The sequence below is a fragment of the Gallus gallus genome, chromosome 3, assembly GCF_016699485.2.
Source record: "Gallus gallus isolate bGalGal1 chromosome 3, bGalGal1.mat.broiler.GRCg7b, whole genome shotgun sequence".
NCBI classification, from domain to species: Eukaryota; Metazoa; Chordata; class Aves; order Galliformes; family Phasianidae; genus Gallus; species Gallus gallus.
In genome coordinates this window covers 81,439,880-81,455,461 of record NC_052534.1, presented here as the reverse complement: position 1 = coordinate 81,455,461, position 15,582 = coordinate 81,439,880, and the positions used below count along the sequence as shown (strand labels likewise).

The 15,582-nt window shown below is 37.9% G+C and overlaps 1 protein-coding gene and 1 long non-coding RNA gene across 4 annotated transcripts in view; both read left to right on the top strand.

Moving 5' to 3' along the window:
• Window positions 1-15,582, top strand: part of KCNQ5 (potassium voltage-gated channel subfamily Q member 5) — a 263,525-nt gene that overhangs the window by 50,948 nt on the left and 196,995 nt on the right. The window lies entirely within an intron of this gene.
• Window positions 1-15,582, top strand: part of LOC124418357 — a 42,517-nt gene that overhangs the window by 186 nt on the left and 26,749 nt on the right. Inside the window, exons 2-3 of the long non-coding RNA XR_006939001.1 lie at window positions 458-5,298; window positions 11,194-15,582. The exon at window positions 11,194-15,582 is cut by the window's right edge and continues 26,749 nt beyond it. This is a non-coding gene — a long non-coding RNA (uncharacterized LOC124418357). The remainder of the gene's footprint in view (window positions 1-457; window positions 5,299-11,193) is intronic.

Below are 15,582 nucleotides of genomic sequence, written 5' to 3'. Positions count from 1 at the left end.
ACCAGAAATTGAGATCACAGCCTAAAATGCTGGTCAATAAATTAGATCAAAGCATATAATAGAGCCAATGTAAACAGCCTGAAACTAACACAAACGGAAGTGATCTGCATGGTGGGATGAGGTTGGGTGTCCTACTTCCTGCAACACAGCCACAAAGCTGTATGTGTCCTACCAGCCACATGCTATTAGGCAGATTCTGAAGGATTAGCCTGTGTGCTCCCCAGCAGGATCCAGCACTTTCTGTGTAGAGAAACCCCTTAGAAACTGTGACTGTGGCTATAGGAACCACACAGGAGCTGCTATCAGCTGCAGGGGATGAGATGGGAGGGTCTGTGCGGTAACTTGCGTCATGTGAAATCAGTGGCTGATATATGAGGACATCACTGTGGTTTTCTGGCCTCTGTTCTACAAATACTTTGTAAGAAACGTGGATTATTTATTGCTGTTATTGTTTTAGGATTTGTTATTTGAAGAAGTTCTAACTTGTGGCTGGAAACAAGGGTTTGCAGCTGAAGTACTGTGCTGTTCCAAAGCAAATTGAATTCACACTGCCAAATAATCTCTCCTTCCCCAGTAGCTCTGTAAGTAATGCCATTAAGATGTTTGCATAATCTTCATATTTTAGTGACTGTACTGCTGCTTGAGTACCGTGCAATTCTCTGTGTATTATGTTTGTTCCTGACTAATACTTTGGTAACACAATAAGAATATCTGGGAGAAAAAGCAGTATTGCATAGCATGCAGCTACTTTGCTCTACCACCACCTCCCCACAGATTAGTTAAGTTTTATTCTCTTGTATGCTCTGGGAAACCAAGACGTCCACAAATGCTGCAGGAAGTAATAATGATGAACTACTGGGTGGCTCAGTTAATTAGCAAAAATCATTTGAGTTCAGACCATTAATAATGCATTTTTAACTATAGATCTGGTCTGTGTATGCAGAGCAATGCATTGTAGTGCAGTTACCCAAGGTAACTCAGAGCAGTGTAGACTCAGTTTCAGAAGCAGCACAACACTGGTCCAGTATTTGTAGGGGTGGTAAAGCTGTTCTCTTCCTACCACTCAGTTATCCTGCCTTAAATCAGAAATATCCAACCTTAAATCAAAAATACCTGAAAAGCAACAGATCATTTTATTTCCTTGGTATCTATAGTAATATCAATAAAGGGATGGATGGAGCAGGGGAGTGGGGAATTTACTCCTCCGTCACCTGCTTTGGAAACGCCGTAGTAGTTACACGTAGTTGGTAATTTCTTTGCATTCAGATATTAATGATCGAACATATTGGACATCCTGAATGAACACGAACATCCTGAATACTTGGTAAATACGATGCTCGTGGTAAAAAGCTTTTTACTTGACGGATACCTACTGTGAAGAGACTGCTGCTGTTGTGCCCTTTCAGAGCTTTAGAGGTTGTAAAATTATTTCACATTATTACCTAGGACACTTCAAAACTGTTGCATGTGACAATAGAGTTGAAAAGTCCATAATTAAAGAACTCATTCTATCGAAGTATGCGTTCCACATTGACTTACCATCCTTTTCTATTCCTTCTACCATATTTTTACCTGGCAAAGTGCCACAACAAACAGATGGGGACAGCACCCCGCACCCTTCAGGTGTAGAAAAGCCTTTAGGATTTGGTAAGCTAGCACCAAACGCTTGGTGTATGTACTACGCATATCATGCCTGCTCCCAGAGGGGCTGACAGCTTCTGCATCACGTTGCAGTGTTCCAGTGTCAGTGAGGCGGTATCTGTGGGAGCGGTCACTTTCTCATGGTGATGTCCAAGGATTCTTGCAAGGGTGAAATAACTTTGCAGAATCCAGAGCTGTTCCAGGTCTGTTTCTTTGATCTTTCCCATACTTTCCTAAATATATAGTAATGTAAATATTTGGATTAATATCGCTGTTAGTAGTAAAACTATTACAGTTGACACTGCTGCTGCCACAGGGGATACTAAAATGAGCATGTGAAAGGCAGTAATGTTCTGTAGTGTGCACTTCCTGAGTGTACTCAGATACCATTTAGTGGTGATTGCAGGGGGAGAATCCTACACAGGACAGATAACTGAGACCAACCAGTAGATGCAAAAATAACTGCCCAAGAACGAATAATTTCTGCCTTCTATTGCCCCTAAGCATGTTTGCTACCTCTTGTTCTGAACGTTACAAGAGATTGAACTTACTGCTCTGTATTTTCTCTCCAAATTTCAACGTTTTCACAGGGCCTGTGGGCCTGTTTGGATTTGTGGAAAAATTTTATTTTCTATAATATCAGTAGTTGACATTCCTAATACCGGATAATGACAGCCATTTATATCTCTTACAGCAGAGAAAACTCTTTTCTATTGTGCTGTTTCTGACAGAATAGAGAAAGTTTTTAAAAATTGTGTTAATAGATAAAAGCATTAATGGAGAAAGTAATCTTAAAGACAGTTTTATTTGACTTGAAGCACTCAGACCCTTGCTTTATCCATGTTTTAAGGGCAGTCCAACTAATTTAGTCTCTGCTCAATGCTCATTACATGGCATTTCAGAACCATACATATACTTATCATTTATTATTTCTTAAGGCAAACAATTACATTAACAATACCTAAGGAATGGAAGATAACTGGTACGTTGACAATTAAACTCTTTCTAGACAATATATGCTGTCAGTGGTATTCTGGGATTCTTTGATGACCAGTCGCTGTACTCTCCACTGTTTTAAACAGTCAGTTGTATCAGAATTTCCCTTCCCTAAACTTGTCCGCTTTTTGTTCTAATGCACAGCACATTAAGTAAACTTAAGTTACATACTATGAGAGAAGATTATTCCATAGGGTGATATTTTTCCAACATGAACTCAGTGCTAGAATATGTATTTTAATGACCGAGAAATTACAGGCTGTCAAATAGTTGCTTAGCAAGACTAGAGTATTCTGAGTTTCTGCTGCCATTATTACCACTTTAATGAAAATACATGTAACTAAAAAGAAACTCCTACTGAGTATAGTTTGGTTAAAAGAAGAATTTGTCAAAATCTAAATGTATGAATTGTAGAAATTTAAAACAGTGTAGTGTGAAATATGGACGGTCTGAGATAGGAAAGCAATTTAAAATGGCTGTAAAAATACCATCAATAAATTGGATAAGGAGTGATGCTGAAGTCTATCCTCAGAAGTAAACCCAATATTAGATTTCACGTTATATTGGAAGCTTAGTGTCAGCATTTGGCAGATGCATGCAAAAATCTAATGCTGAACTTAGTCAAGCATTTGTACATAGAAAGAATAATGAAAAGAGATGATGGCCAGCTCTTGCAGCCTACAAAATGGAGAGGCAGCCCTTCAGAGGGAGCAGCAGATGGTTCTCTTCCTTCAGAATATTGTTTGATGTCACACAGGAAAGGAGCTGTGTTAAATAATAGTTTGCATTTTTCCAGAGTTATTCTACAGATTCTGACAGCTGTCTGTACCTACTGCATTTGCTATATGTCATTACTTATGTCTTCTATGGGGATGCCAAGCCATTCAGTACTAACAGCAGAACATGTAAGACTGAAATGTGGAGAGGAAACATTGAGACTACATGATATTCAGTTTACATTGCCTACTTTTTCACAGAAACTGGATTCCTGCAGCTTTAAGCTGCTTGTAGGTATTTTGTTGGTTTCAGCTTGTGTGGTCAAATGCTATTCAGTGGTCCTGCACTGTGGAGTGCAGGGCATGTGTCATTGTGCTAAGGGTAAGAGCAAGGAGTAGAGTACTGGAAGAAAGCTGTCTGTAAAATGGGCTTGGAGGCTGTGGTGCATTATATCTGTGATAGAAAAAGCGACTTCTCTTTTTCTGTGTATATCATCTCCCATCATACTTAGTCTCTATAGTCTAGCAGTTTACTATACTCTATTGCTATTAACTGATCCCAGGCCTGTGCATGAATTTTACTGTGTGTAGACAAACAGCCCAGAAGAGGTAAGGCTTGATGCTGGCAGGATCCTCAACTGGGCCTTGCATGTTATTGTAATGTATCTGGGAGATGTTAATGATACAATTATGGGAAATATGTCACATTTCAGATAATAAATAGGGATGGAGAGAATGCCTATCTTTTTCACAGAATGTCTGCAAATATTCACAGGAGCTGTACTTACTATACTTCTCCTTACTATATGCTCTTAGTTTCTATGGAATTATTTTAAATGCCATATATTATTGAAGGAAATGGCAATTGGAGAATTACATGTCATAAGAAGCTGATAACCGTGGCTTTTAGATCATCTTGGGGATTTTGATTCATCTCAAAAGGGATAGATGGAGCTCTTGCTGTTTTTCTGCACCTTTTGTTGCTTATTTTATTGAGCAACTGAAATTCAGATTTCACACATATTTGATTCTTAGATACTTATTTTCATTAAAACTTGCCAGTTATGTGAGAACTATGTATGTTTTTGAGATATCTCATTAAATGAGATTTGTAACAGTTTACATGATATTCTGACAGTTTACGAAATCTATCAGTCAAAAGCAGATGGCCTGTGTTGGTAGGCTTTTTCTGTTATAATGAATATATTTTCAACATATGTATTTCATTTATAATATATTTTCTCAAAGGCTCTTATTCTTAAAAATCATTTAATCAGCACATGATACTCCTACGCTTCAACTTGACACTTAAATGTTCAGATGTCATCTTTCTTACTGAAGTGAACTTCAGATACATGATTATGCAGCAAATTAAGTTCTTAAAATATCAATCCTAAAACACCGAAAACATTTGTTGCATCCTCGTGCCGAACCCCTTCATGAATGTATTTTGCAATTAGGTATCAAGATGTCCACAGCTTTGACACTTGACCATTGGAATTTCTTTCTGAATGTGGTTGTGTTGGCCATTGTTGGCCAAGTCTCCTTGAGGTGAGGCCATGAAGTGACAGTCTGGCTAGGAGAGAATGGAGGGAAAGAAGAGCTTGTAGAGGTCAGCCCCCAAGGAGGATGAACTTCCTGTGGCTTGAAGAGTGGCTACTTGACAGCCACCAGGGCTTCTCCCATCAGTTGCTATGCTTGGGAGCTTGGTGGATGGGTTGCAGTGGAATTGCCAGGTCACAGCGTAAACCTATGGTTGAGCACCAGGTGAGAAGGCTTGGATAACCCAGGGAGCTCAGGTGCAAGCAATGCACCTGAATGGCCTGAAGGGATGGAGCCTGGATCTGCCCCTCCGCAGCCTCATTTAAGGGTTAGCAGCTGAGTGAGCAGCATCTCTCTGGATAGAGATTGCACTCTCCTCAAGTGTTGCTTGTTGTCAGAAGGGGTAAGCCAATTTTCTGTCTTTGTTACTTTCTGTTGTTCCATAGCACTTGTATCCTATTAGAAGGCGCTGCTGTTGCCTTTTGCTCTACAGTTGTCCGTGTCTCAGTTTTCACAAATAGAAAAGCAGTGAAATAGCAGTTGAGGCTATGGCCAGTTTGTCTTTGTGAAGATGCCAACAGATCCATGTGGATTTTTGAGTTTTGGTTTTTACCCTGAGCTGGGGAGGGGGCAAACTCCAATGCTCATGCACAACCCATGACATGACCAAAGGAAACTTGAGTATGAGGACAGACATTCAGACAAGCTCGTGACTGCCTGTCTGCATATGGGGGTGATGTCAACAAACCTGCTGCTGAGGCATTTCAATATAAAAGCAATTTCTGCTATGTGTGGGAGTACTATGGACACTCAGTTCCCAATGATTTGAGCAGACATTTTGAGTCTTTTTGTAGGCATCTTAAGAGTTTGAAGGTATTTTGAATCTATTTTAAAATCTGACATCTGGACTCATTTACAAGTGCATTGTGTTATCCACATTTTCACTATAGTCTGTATATCAGTCTTAGCCTTCTATATTTTCATTTGACTACATCTGGCAGTAATGTTGGCCTCAATATATGCAAAAAAGTGTGGCATAATTTACTTTCTTGAAGTGAATTTACATTGAGTTCCCTTTAATTGTTTTGTGGCAACCAAATGCTTAATCCAGAACTTCATTTATGAGTTTAGCTGTGTTATGCAAAGAAGTTGAGGTCTTGGAGTTGTGTTAGGTAATTGGTATTGCTGTTTTTCTTCAGTTGGATCTCTGTCATTACTTCCTGTGCACACTAAGAACAAAGGATTTTGTTTATTATTTCTGTTATGGTTGACTGTCTGGTTCCTTTTTTTATATAATTTAATGTAATTCTTAGTATTCAAAAGCATTTAAAATACTAGCTATTGAAAACTGAGTGTGATTGGATGGCATGCAATATAAGAAAAATACAAAACTAAATAGTATGTGTTTTTATAAAATTATGAACCATTTATTTTGCACAGATTGTTCTTTGAGGAAAAATTCTAAGTCATCTAAAGTTACACACATGGGTTGTCATTTCTTAATTTGTTAATGAAATGTTGAAACTTTCTTGTCAGTTACAGTAGATTTGATGTAGACTATCAGTGGTCGTTGCATGACAGCATCTAAATATCAGTTGTTCAAGCAGATGTTAATTTTTAAAAAGAGTAATTAAAATAATTTTAAATATGAAGCATTTGTTTCCCATTATGCTGAGGATGGAAAAATGCAGGTTTTGTTTTCAGAAATCTTTTTTTGTACGTGGGAGGTGGCTTGACTTTAAAGCTCTCACTAGAGGAGCACTAGTGACATGCTACCCTGAGTACTGATGCTACTCATAATGCTTGGGGTAAGTATGACTTAAGATCAAATCCTGGACAGAAAAAGTGCTCCTAGAAATACTATTCTTTGTTACTACAAACTTTACAAGCGAGAAAGTGCTGTCAGTGACACATTTTTACACTTAAACAGAAATTTGTAACACTGATTTTCAGACTGGAAGGACAGGAGTGCTCTCTTTGCTTTGATCTCTGTTGTGTCTAGATAGAATTGTATATATTGCTGGGAACACATCCACAGGATAAAGGTACATAAAAGGGAAAATGTATGTCTTTAGAATATCTGTGTTTTCAGAAAAATCAGCAATTTAAGCTTAGCGTGGAGCACTGGTTTTCCAAAATAAATACAATTGTAATTTGAAGAAGTTGCATTTCTTCTAATGAAATTTTAGTAAACTATAAAAACAGACATAAAATTAAGTTATCAGGTATTGTGAGCTTCAGGAAAATAATTATGCAACGACTTTCCTAAGATATCATCACAGGTAATGTTACATTGTGTATATTAAAGCTTTTTTGCTATATAGAAAACAATTCATTTGCTTTGAAACATTACTTGGTTTTGCCAATTTTGTGCAATAACAGTATAATTATTCTACTCCAATAAGTTGTATCATATGTTTAAAAATACTATGCATATAGCTCAGAGCTCTGGTAAAAACTTGCAGACTGTAAGCAACTGCCTTTGCTCTATTCTGAGTCCTCCAACAGTTGTGTCATCTCTAATTATGTGGGTTTGTCCTTCCTGTATCTAAATGCAAAACCTTTTTTTCTGACTGACAAAACTCTGATTCTCAGTCATCTGAATTAGCGAGCAAAGAAGTCCTGGAGAAGAATCTCCACCAGTGCACATGAGAAAGCAGCAGAACTTATGATTGGAAGACTAATTCTGGGAGTGATGCAAAGCATCCATTCCAAGCTGTAGTGTTTGTACCCCACCTCTCTTTGCGTGCCAGAAGCATTAATTTAAGGAGCTCTCTGCTTTGACCCTGGCAGCCCTATAGGCCATGGACACAGCAGTTCTCCAGATTTCTCCTGTGAGTTGTAGTTAGTGCAGTGCTCAGAGCCTCCTTATTGCTGCCATGCCCTTTCTCCCACAGCATGTGCTGTTTTCAGGTCTTTTGTAGGGTTTTTTTGGGAGATAGCTTTGCCTTTGTGTTCTGTGGTGACCATGGGTATTTTTAAGTCACTTTAACCCTTCGCCCCTTTCACGGACATTCTCTAAAAGGCTGAGATGGAATGCTGTTGTGAGCTGCCCAAATGCATCTGGAGTCACCAGGTACACAGAACTCTCTAGGACTTCCCCCTTTCATTCTCTTACATCAGACCTTACTGTAATATGGGTTGTGTTGCATGCTACAGACCTTTTTTAAAATACTCTGTTTTAGGGTTAAGTCCTAGTGGACTCAGAGTAGTACTTTGGGAAGAAGATTAGTTGAGAGAAGAGATGATGATAGGATCAAATGCAGTTCCTATGCAGCATCAGCACATGAGCTTTTCAAAGACATGGGCAGCAAGGCTGACAGGAAGCTCTCACCACTCCTTTGCACAGAGCAGAAAGGAAAATAAGTTACTGTAAAGAAGTGGGTGTTCTATGTTCAATTCTTTAACCTCATAGATGCCCCACTGAAATGATCTGCTTGCAGTAATGTATCTTACTGAAGATAATTGTTTTCCTTACTGCTCTTAGAATATGTAAATAGCCTTAAGAGGAATGCTGGTCACACTAGTCTGCCTTTTGGGGAGTTGTATCTGGCACAGAAGGATGTATCATCTTCAGACAGCTGTGAATTTCTAGTTTTTGGGTGATTTCTTATTGTCTTTTCAGTCATTGATCTTTGTACCTAAAAGCAGGTATCGTTCCTTTTAATCTGCTGTCTTCCTAGCCTTAACCAAGTTTAAATCACCAGTTGCAGCAGTAAAAAGCTTGCAGTTTGTAGTAAGCTGTTTTACAATGTTTTCATAAATTTGGGTATGTTGAATGGCATTTCCTCAATTCCATATACCTTCTAGTTAATAAACAAAACAAATAGATGTGCAATAAAATAGTAAAGAGACGATGAATCTGATTCAAATCTTGTTTTTCAAGTTGAATTATTTGAGGAAATTAGTTTATGAACTAAATTTGGAAGTCTGGACTCCATCAGTCTTGAGGAGAAAGAGCAGTAATTACATTCTCTCTCAATTTACGCTGTGTCTGTACTCCTTTTTTAGAATTTTTCTTTTTAATTCTATTACATTGAACTTAATTTCACATGACAAATAGCAGAATCATGCAGATAAATAACAGAAGTATAATTGTTCTGCGAAGACCCCATGATTTGCTGTAAGGATATGTGTACATTGTAGTCACTCACTAAGACATCATCTTATGAGAATGTATCAAAGCTAGCTTTAGCCTCTTAGCTACAGTCCAGGTAGATGACATCACTTGCCCTTCCTGTGTCCACTGATGTCATCTCTCCATCATAGAAGGCCACCAGGTTGGTCGGGTGCCCTTCGTGAAGCTGCACGGGCTTAATCATACAGTTCTTTTTTCTCCCGATTTGGAGATACAGCCATCTTAGCTTCACTGATATAATCAGATTTTAATTTAAAATAACTAAATATTTTCAAGAGTGTGATATTTTAACAGTATATGTGCAGTATGAATGTTTCCTGTCTGACCACAGGAGCAGGCAAAGAAAATGTTCAGTGGGTGGACCCCATCCTCTGTTAATGTGGGATGATTTACCAAGCTGTTTATCTCTGATGGAGATCAGTTGATTGTAACAGCAAGCTTGGGGTGTAGAAACCTGTGATTAATTTTTTTTAATCCTAGCAACGGCTTTTCTGCCACTGAATATAATGGAAATGGAACTCTTAATTTCAGCATTACACCTGTGTTTTTCTTTCACTCATTTCACTAGTAAAAGTGGCATGAGTTTTTCTCCTGGCATGGATATGGTAAAGCAACATTGCTTTGCTGTTACTGAGCCTCTCTGTATCCATAGGGAAAAGACAGAACTAGTAACAAACAGTGCAGATGGGGTGCTCTGGCTTGGGTCTCCCCATTATCTGTTGGGTCAGCCTCCAATCAAATAAATGTCTAGATCAGTTCTGGTTTTGAGCACAGATGCATCCTACCATGTGCTCTTCAGGTCATATTCAGCAACTCCAGCACTGGAGACGAAGCCTGTGATGTTTAAGTATTTTTTTTCTTCTTGGTACCTCTTGCCCCTTCCCTTTTCATTCAGCTAGGGTACAGTGCTCTCAATGTTCACAATGCGTACTGGTGGCTCCATAGGAAAAAAAAAGGACCAATTCAGTGAACCCGTTTCCCCCACAAAAGAAATAAGATGTGCAAGCAAAAACTTGTCTGATCTGTCTGCAAGGGAAGAGAACTTGATTAATATAAGCTCATGCTATTTTTCACACCATCAAAGAAAATGAACAAAAATGTGAGCGTAATATTGATGATCTGCACTTCATGTGGAGCATGAGGTAATTTCCAAATTAAGGATGTGGTATTCAGTAAGATTAGAGGGAATATTGCTCCTTCTCTGTGAAAGATTTTCTTAAAAACAAATTGCAAATCAAAGAGTTTAAGTTGCTAATATGTCATGTGAGAAAGATTAGACTTGAAGGATGATGAATAGTTTTAATTATGTGTAAATAGATTCATTAAGAGGAATGTAAAGGTCCGGACGTTATTCATTTTCTGAGATTAGATTAAGAATGTTGTGTTTAGAGTCTTGTATCTTCATAGACCGCTTTAATTCCTGCTTATAGCCACTATTCTATTTCAAGTGCACATTAATCTTTTTTTCAATGAAATGTATCCATTTGTCTAACATGGGGAAATATATGTTCCTAGCTATTCATACAGTTATTTGAAAACAGTAGTGACTTTAATTTTAGGTTGGCAATAAAAGCATTTTACTTTGTATTTACCATTGTTGCCTTGAGCATCTCCAGACATTGCTATGCATGAGAAATTCTCTGCCATAGGGAAGAATGACTTAATAAAACCAGGGGATTATTAATGGCATTTATAAATCTGTTCTCACTGTCATCTGTTTAAATATGATAATTCATATATTTCTATAGTATTTTCGTATGAACTAATTTAGCAGTGTTTTAGTTTAGGTTCTGTTTCAGAGACCATTTGTGCATATTTGTAAGACACTGTTTGTATGTAATGTATTTTCATGTACAGCACTTCCATACATATACAAGTAATGCCAATAGGTGAGAGACAAGAATTAAACTAGAAAATGCCCCCCTTTCAGTATTTTTTTTTAAATGACAATTTCAATTTATTTATATTGAAAGTGGTAATAGTAATGCAAAGGCTTTCTCTTCATTATTGTCACTGCTGGTCTACCTACGTGTAAATATGATCAGAACCAAGCCTATTACACCCAGCCCTATCAGTTTAGGTTACACTGCAGTCTGACTGGCATGGTAGCTTTAAAGTTTTTTACATATTCCCACACAGTTGCCTTTTTGTATTTTTCAGGGATCTCGAATGTCATGGTTACCCAGTGACAGAAAGCACAACACAGTGACAGAGAAATAAAAAGTATTTGGTGCCCCCAACCGGCCTCAGTTGAAGTGAAACCATTGTAAGAACACTACTTTCTCATTCATCAACATTCAATGTCTGAATTCCTTCAAAGATGTCTCTCATGAAAAAAAAAAATAGTAATACAAATACACTTCGGTGGTGGGCTCTTCTTGTATCTCTTTATCACACTGTGCTGACTTGAAGTCCAAGTCTCAGATCAGTGTGTAACTCCTGCCTATGAGTATCAACTTCCACATTTGGATATCTGTACTTTAAATACAGTGTGTGCAGTAGCAGTCACCTGTCAGAAGCCAGCAATGGATTATAAGGAGGCACCCATAAAAAAGAATCTTGGATACTAATTCTTTTCAATAGAGATCTGGAGTTCTGATTAGCTCTTTAAGTCAGATGTGACCACCTGCATTTCACTTTTCCTGTTGACCTTTCTGGAATGCTTGAGACAATCAAACATGTTTGTCTTGGTAATTGTTACCTGCCTTGGATCAACTGTCTCTGCTGTCATTTGTTTTTTTTCTGATGATTTTCATCTGTCATTGAAAAGTCCTTCTCACATAGGTCAACCTTGTACAGAGGTCCTCAGTATTTTCTTGAATGCACTCAGTCATCTCTGTGTTGATGACACGCAGTTCTGCTCCAGGCCCATCTTCTCCTGTACGAATAAATGTCTAGGCTCCCTTCACAGTCATCTCACCCAGTATTCTCTAACTGAAAGTTGAGTTGAATGTCTTTTTTTTTCTGTTTCTGACTTACTCAAAGGTTGTCCAATACCTTCTTTCTTTACATATGGAAAACTTTATAAACTAGTGTTTGCTAGCAGCCTCTATGGTGTCTCTGACTCCATAGCAACTCATTGCCAGACCATGACAAATATTGCAGATCACCTCCCTGTGACCTCCAAGACACCTCTGTCTCCCTCTCACCCTCAGAGGTAAATCCCTTATTTGCATCCTCGCTGTTTTGCATTATGATTACTGTAAAATCATTTTCTCCTGCCTTGACAGATACAGTTCTGCACTTGTGATATCCATGTAAAATGAAGGATGATACAACTGTTTATCCAGCTACTCTTTTTGACAGTCCCACCCCTATGTCTGTGAATCAGTCCACTGGCTTCTGCTTCTCTCTTGCATTAAACATAAATGCTTCTCTTCACTTTTACAGCTGCTCCTTAAAGACCTTTAAGGTAGTTCTTTCAACATGTCTAATATGCAATAGTTTAGTCCCTCGATTGATATACACTAAGAGAAATTTTATGAGAAATGTACCATGTTCTTAGCAGCTCAGAGTTTTCACTTAAGAATCATGAGTTTCTTTACATTAAAGCTTCTCTGACAGAAGAATAGGTATAAAACACTGAAGGAAACAACCCTTAATTTCAGCAACAGAAAAAAATAATATGGACAAAACATGGTTTGGTAAAAAAAAAAAAACAGTGTTGTAATAGCAGAATCATGGAAACGTTAGCTGAAAGAAGCTATTGGAGGTCTAATAACGACCCAAAGCACAAGTATCCCTGAAACTGGAACATAACAGCCATAAATTTGTCTAGCCAAGTCTTGAAAATTCCTAGGGCTGAGGTTCCACCATCATGGGCAACATCTTCTGGGCTTGACTACTGTCCTGGGAGGGTGTCCAGCCAGAAACTGACAAGCCACAATTAGAGATCATTGCTCTTCCCTTATTGTATCATCTGGTACTGCCAGGAACAGTTTGGCTTCACCATCTTTGTAAGTTCAAGTAGCTGCTGGCTGTGATTAGTACGCACTTTCGCATTCTTTCTGCCAGACTGAGCAAGCACAGATTCCTCAGCTCCTTTCTGCTGGATCACTTGTTGTAGGCCCTGGCCTATCTGCTCTTCTTAGGATGATAGAATCACAAGGTTGGAAATGACCTGCAAGATCATCTAGTCCAACCGCCTTCCCATTCCCATTGGTACCACAGGCTACTAAACCGTATCTTGTAGCTCCTCATCCAGATGCCTCTTGAACACTTCCAGGGACGGCAACTCCACCACCTCCCTGGGCAGGCCATTCCAGTGTCTGACCACTCTCTGAGAGAAAAAGTCTCTCCTAATGTCTTCATCTGTCTGGAACTGTCCCAAAACTCAGCAGTGCCTAGCAAATAAGAGGATAACAAGTTCCCCCTGTGATATCTGTGTTTCTGGGTGTGTAGTATGTTCACAGTGGCAGTATGTTTGGCTCATATACACTGTGGTGTTCACTGTGTCCTGCAGAACCTTTTCAGCAGAGCTCAGTCACAGATACATTATGTTATTGCTTCAAGGCAGCATTTTGCAAACTGTTTCATCAGCATCAACTTCTCTCTTAATCTATTATGGCCTATTAATGTGTTTGGGCTTTTTGTTTGTTTATTTTTGTTAGTTTATTTTTGTTACTTTAACTCTCTTTAAGTTTCTTTAAGAAGTGAAGTAATGAAGTAAGATAGCGTTCTTTAGTATGTTGATTCATTTTAAGGTAATCTCTCTGATTTTTTTTGCTGTTTCCAAGAAAAAGTTTTTGTTATAAAGCAAATGAAAAGACTGCTCCTCTAGCTCTGCCTCCTTTTCCTAGCTTAGAAATTCAGCCAATCTAATGACTTCTTCTGAAGGATTTTGAACTGATTAAATCTTTTCATGCAGGTAGAGCTAGATTGAAATAGCTCCTTGGTACATTTCAATGATGCTTTACATTTGAAAATCCATGTAAGATGAAAAGAAAGCTTTACTGAAGGAAAGGATTAAGTAAGCAGTAAGATGGACCAAATTATTATTTTTTTTGTTATAACAACTAGCTGCTCATCTTGCATGGCTATTTTCTTCAAGCACCTATTTATGATGGTTCCAATACCAAAAAGGGAAGAGCTTTTTCAACGAGAACATGTATATACCACCTATTTACAGATTAATTTAAACAACATACTTTAGAAGCCTTTAAACCTAATCCTCTCACTACCTGGTTGTAGAGAGTTGTGGGTTTTTTTGGTTTTTTTTGTTGGTTTTTTTTTTGGAAGCACAAGCTTCTTGTTTTGGGAAAGATGTACTTATGGAACATTTTTCTTCCACTGAGAAGGCAGATAGCAGTTTGCTTCTCTAAAGTAATGTCATTATTGCCTGACTCAGGGCAGCCCAAGCATTATGTGACCGTACTCATTGCTTTTCAGAAAATGCACAATTAATCTAAAGTATAAAAGGATTAAAAATAAATACTTGCATTTTACAACTCATGTATTTCATTGCATCAGTCTTTTTTGTACCTATGGACTTATTGTGGAGAGCTTGTTATTCTTTCATGCTTGCTAATTTAATTATTAAATCTAGTTTGTATTTTTGCCACTAATTTTTAACTCTTTGTATCTATTCAAAACATTTTGGGGAAGTATTCACATTGATCTCTTTTGAATCAATGTGTGGCTGATCAAATGGGAGAGGCGTGATGTCGCTTATCTAATTTAACAATGGCAGCAAGCAAACCTTTTTGCCACACGTATTTTGCTCCCATATAAAAATGCTGCTCCGCCAGTCACTGTCATCCAGTGTTGGAAAGTTTGTAGTGAACACCAAAGGAAGCAAACTTGACTGAAGTTAATACTCCTGAGGATCTCAGAGTAACTTTGCACTATATACCATTTTATTTTTGTTCTTTGAATGTAAGCCACCTCTAGGGATGAGATCTAGTGCCAAATTACTATTTTGGCTTTAAGATGATTTCCAATTATGTGGGCTGGAATGTCTCCCTAAAAGTCTCCAAACATAGCATATGTAAGCACTATTTTATATTTCATGGAATTTGAAATAGCTTGGATATTAAAATGGAGTTCATAATGGGATTTATGATCAATGTTGAGTTACAGCACTGAAAATTGTTTCTATGGATCTGAAAAGTTCTGCTTGCTGTGGGTATTATTCTCTTGTCATTTCCACATATACTTTGTGAGATGAAGAGCTAGAAAAATGTCATACCACACATCAGTTTTCTGGTTTGGTTTTGTGTGTCCTGTATTCTACAGTAATTCATCATGTTGTGTTTATTTCTTAAAAAGAAAAAAAAATAATTTAAAAATTGCTAATTTTCCTGGTCTTCTTTTAATAGCAGTTTCCTATTTTTGAGGCAGGGTTGTATTCCTTTCTTGGTAGGCCCAAAAGTCTCTCTAGAGTCTCTCATGTGTACTGAAATTACTTCTCCAAACTTTAGCCGAGTATTAGGTTTAAAATACATTGTCTCTGTTTTGATTTGTGCTTTGCAAAGCAAACTAAGGAAATTAGTAACATGGCAGAACAGTTCCAAAATGCTTACTAATTACTTATTCATTTTAAAACCTTGG